This window comes from Lonchura striata, chromosome 7 (assembly GCF_050655825.1).
Source record: "Lonchura striata isolate lonStrDom1 chromosome 7, ASM5065582v1, whole genome shotgun sequence".
NCBI lineage: Eukaryota > Metazoa > Chordata > Aves > Passeriformes > Estrildidae > Lonchura > Lonchura striata.
The window spans coordinates 3777501-3782500 of NC_140709.1; the positions used below are offsets into that span (position 1 = coordinate 3777501).

The 5000-nt window shown below is 42.0% G+C and overlaps 1 protein-coding gene across 5 annotated transcripts in view; it reads left to right on the forward strand.

Annotated features, from left to right (window-relative positions):
• Window positions 1–5000, forward strand: part of ZEB2 (zinc finger E-box binding homeobox 2) — a 113946-nt gene that overhangs the window by 60045 nt on the left and 48901 nt on the right. The window lies entirely within an intron of this gene.

The following is a 5000-nucleotide window of genomic DNA, read 5'->3' on the forward strand; positions in this document are numbered from 1 at the left end:
AGCCTTTCTATGGTGGTCCTTGGTGTCCTTGACCATCGTGTCACAAAACCCATGCCATGGGCTTATCCTAAAGCCATTTCAAAGAACCCATAGGTGGAGATCTCAGATCAGGCCTGTGGTGCCATGTGGGGACTTTGCAGCTCCCCTGGGTGGGTCGATGTCTGTGCAAGGGAACAAGTTCTGGAAAAGAGCACCGTATCCTGCTTTTCCTCATTGGCTATGGATGCCTTGCATGGCTTTTCTGCTTCCATCTGTGTGCGTAGGCAGGCCCCTGTCCCATGGCATCCAGGAGGGGACAGCTGCCTGCCACACCTTTGGCTTCATCACTGTTTTAATTTGGGGCACCCATTTATTTTAAGGTGGTTTTTCTGCCCTTGTGACAGCACGCATATGACAAAATGAACTTCTCAAAAGAGAAACAGCAAATTCCAGCCAGGACACCAAGAGCTTATAGAGAGTCCCCTGAAAAGCAGGTATCTCTTTTCCCCATGTTTTAAAAGTATTTTAAGTTTTGACACATGCTGGCCCAAAATAATTATTTACTCTGTACAACCAGTAGTAAAAAGAACCCAGAGGGAAATTCTGGCAATGTTATTTCTACACAGCTTCAACTGAGCCTGATTCTAGTCAAAGTTATATTGATGTAAATCATGGGCTAAGAAGGTTGATTTAAGTCAATAGTTACCCTGGCATAAAATCTGTGTGAATATAATTAAAATCAGGCCTCCTTGGAGCTGTGCTTGTGTGGCAAAATTCGGACCTAAATGTTGCAGAAATGAATTAATAAATGCAAAGAAGGTTCAAAAGTTGTAAAATTAAATATACATCTGTGAAAACATCCATCCAATTACATAGCTGCACATTTGTGGGATGCATTTTACACTTCATGTGAAATTAAACTATTAGTAAAAATCTGTCGGCAAATAGTGACACTTACTTTAAAGGATCACATGGACTTATATTGTTTCATAATGCATCTAAAATAGCAGTTCCTGAAACATCACTTCCACTTTAACAAAATGTGTTACTCTCACACTGGCTAAAACTCTATTTTCCTGAGGAAGGACTATTGAAGTGTTTAGCTGGGAAGGGTTGGGTTAATACATGTAATTTCTTTTCTTTCATTGGACTTCCTTTTGCCAACTTTACCTTGTATAAATAATTTTGCCTGTGAGAGTCTTTACATGGAATGCAGATTGACTATTACTTCCTGAATAGATTTAAATTTAACACCAATTTAGTCACTGTAGTATTCCTATATTGGAAATAACAGCTTCCATAGGACTTCTACAAAGTGCCAGAAATATGATCTCATACGTGGAAACAAATTTAAATGTGTTTTCTTTTACATGTTTTCTTTTCGTATATTTTTCCCACCTATGTTTCCCTTGTTTCCCAAATTCTCTCCTGTGTTCCAGGGCTATGAGAAATCTGGAAAATTACCCAGTGTAAAAAGTCCTAGCTTTTAATAAGAATTGCCAGTCTCACAAGCATTTTACATTTAAAACTTTTTTTTTTTTTTTTTTTTAAGCAGGGTATTTGCACTTCCCAAAAACCAGATGCTTTTAAGATAAAGCTGAGCTGTCCTGTTCATAATTTCTGAACTGAAACATGAATGAGAGGTTTGATCAGGAGTCTGGAAAACATTTATTTAGCTTGGATGTTGCAAAAGTGATTGGCTCCTGCTTTGGGAAGTGGCATTTCCCATGAGCTGCTGGGATAGTCCTGACAGCTGGGCAGGGATCACCACCAGAGAAAGGGGTTGGAGAAGACCATGGCTCCTGACTTTGTCCCCTCCTTTCCATGGGGACAGGGAGGGGACACGTTTTGGCTCAGAGCTGTCAGCTCACACCGAAGGGAAGTGGAAGGTGTCTGCTCGCCACCCCTGTGGTAGAGCTGGAGAAAATAATTTCTCCCACACAGCACAAACACTGTGGAGAGGGGACTGACAGTGACGGTCCCTGTTCTACACCCCCCCCCCCCACCCCCCCGTTTCCTCCTGGTTTTTGGTATTTTTTTTTACTCAAAGAACCAAAACCAAATAAAACAAAATTTAAAAAAAAAAAAAAAAAGAAGAAGAAAAAGTTCACCTCAGGATGAGATCATAACTCAATGCATTATGACTTGGATGCAAATGTACATTTTCAGTGGGCTCCTTGGCTCATATGTCAGGCGCTATTGGAATTTTTTTGAGTTATTTGGCAGTTGAATAGAACAGTTTCCAACTTCTTCTTCATCAGCTTTTGAGGCAAATAGAAAAGAGCTAATAATACACTTCAGTTTGCTCTCCAGGCTTGGAAAGCTAGCAAGCAACTTGCTGGAACTCTGATACTTCTCCTCTAGCCTGCCTCCTGCTTTCTGGGGTCAGAAACCTCTGTAGGTGCAGATGAAGATCACCCTCCACTTGTGGCAGGGTCTTGCCTGCTCCCTGGCAGAAAGATAAATTGCTGCAAGTCAGCAAGGTGACCCACCTCGACATGAATACTCTCTGTTTTCAGCTTTCTACAAGGCTTTGCTTAATGCACGTCTGGACATGAATCTCCCTTGCTGAAAAGGGTTTTATCCATGTTTCTGCATGATTCCTTTCCTGGGAGTTTTATTGGTGGAGTTTATCTTTGCTAAGGATGCTGAAGTCGTACACATTTCCTAAAAGTCATGGCAAAAGAGGGATAAACTAGGAGACAAGGAAGCATCTCCCACGTGGGACAAGTCACCCTGGGAGTGGGAGGGGGCCTCCTCAAATATCCCACGTATTTCTAATGGCTCTGGTGCTCTAATGACCATGAAACTCCCAATGGCTCTCAAACTCACCTACTGAGGGCTGTGCAGGGGAAAAAGGACAGGTTTTCTGTCTGATGGTTTGCCTTGCTGCTTTTTCCCTTCTACAGGCCCCGTAAAATTGTCTTGAGTTACCCTGAAATGCTTCTTCCGTGAGTTTCATTGTCCACACAACCAACAGGAGACCACAGAGTCACAGAATGGTTTTGATTGGAAGGGACCTTAAACACCATCTCATTCCAACCCCCTGCCATGGTCAGGGACACCTAGCATTGTCTCAGGTTGCTCCAAGCCCTGTCCAACCTGGCCTTGGACACTTCCAGGGATCCAGGGGCAGCCACAGCCTCTCTGGGAAATGCTCTGAGGTGCTCCAGAGCTGCAATCAGCCTGTTATGTTCATGGGCAGGATCGTAGAGTAGCTAAACAGGATTATCTCCAGTGGAGCAAGGACCCAACTGGCAGCAGGAGAAGCCACAGCAAGACACTGGGATCAGCCATCATCACGTGAGTTTAGCCTGCAAAAGTAAAGCTAATTGCTCCTGCGTTAGGAGCAAGGAAAAGATTTGCACACTTTCTGCAGGTGACACAGCTAAGAATCTTCAAAAAGCTGGTTTGGCAATTAGATAAGCAGATGCAGAACTGCCATAAAACTTCTAAGCATGTCCAAAGGCAACAGTGACTGCGAAAAAGTATAATTTTATCATTAAGTCTAAATCTGTCCCCAGAACAAGCAGCGGTTTGTAACTTGAGTCTGTGGCTAGCAAAATGTAAATTACCAGTATCAACTCCTGTAGCTAATGGCAGTTTTACCAGAGGGAGCATTGCAGGACTGGGCTCGGAACAGATTTTACAGGCGAGGGATCCTGGTTGAGCACCGAGCCCCGCACAGGCGCGGGGATCCCTGCCATGTGGAGCTCATCTCCGATTCTGGATGACATGTGTCCACTCCGAGGACGAAATGGCTAATACGCCGTGCCTTCAGTTAAAAATATAACAGCAAGTCTGCGTGCCATTCAGGGAGCAAAACACTCACCCGAGCATATTAAACTGAATATTCCAGCCTCATTTTTACATCTCTTCTCTCCACGCACCCCAAAGGATCGTTAGGGACGAATGGCCTGTACATCGCCATTTTACGAAACAAAGATGTGTTTGTTTTATACAAAGGCAACAACAACAACAAAAAAATCGTTGCTGACTTTCTATTATTTTTCCCTGTGCCGTAATTTAAACAGAAGTAAGCGAGTGTTGCACCTTTTTATCTCCCCATCAGCACAAAATACCTGCTGCAGATGTACACCAAGGCCTTGCAGTGGCTTTGCCAAATGCCAAATAGCAAAAGACCTTGGTCCTTTGAAGCTTTGTACATGGGCGTGACTTCATATACACAGGCAATTCCGTGTCCTCTACAGGACATAATTCTTCATAATTCTATGGCTGCACGAGAAACCTGAGTTCATTCCAATGTTTTTTTTTTTCCAGTTACTTCTTAAATAACAACAGTGAAAGTATGGCTGATGCCCATAGCCTAGTGCTTCGGAAAATTGCAGATAATTAAATCCTACTGTCCTCTAAGTCCACTTTTAGAGTGTTCTTCCTTGCCTTCCTCAAAGTTTTTATTTTTTATTGCAAAGCAGAGCAAAAGAGAAAGTGTAAGGAAAAGTCCTTTCCTGATTTCATACAATGGAGGAGATAAACCCCTCTATTTAAATGGATATATATCTCTTATCAACTTAACTAAGCGAAGGAAGGTGTTCATTAGCTAGGCTGGATTAAAAAATAAATAAATAAATGAGAGAGAAGAGATTGAATGTGGAAGAGTGAGAAGAACAAACAAGTCAAAGCATTTGTTCATGCTGCAATCTACACATCAATTATCCTGCTGTGCTAATTACCACCTTTCCATACCCCAGGTACCTAAGCATTCGCACTTACTCAGTCTTTCATGCCTCTGATCAAAAAAAAAAAAAAAAAAAAAAAAAAAAAAAAAAGGAAAGAAAGAGGAGGGAAAAAAAAAAAGAAATTATGGAAGAGAAGGCAAAATGAACCCAGAGGTGAAATAAACTCTTAGATCCAAATTTTCTTTACATTTGAAAGTCTAAATAAGGGTCTTCATTGCAGTTTTAGAAAATGAAACATTGACAAATATTTTAATTGTTATGTGATAAACGGCTGTAAATCCAGGCATTCCTTGGGCCGGGTGCAGAGAGATGTTTCGGCTA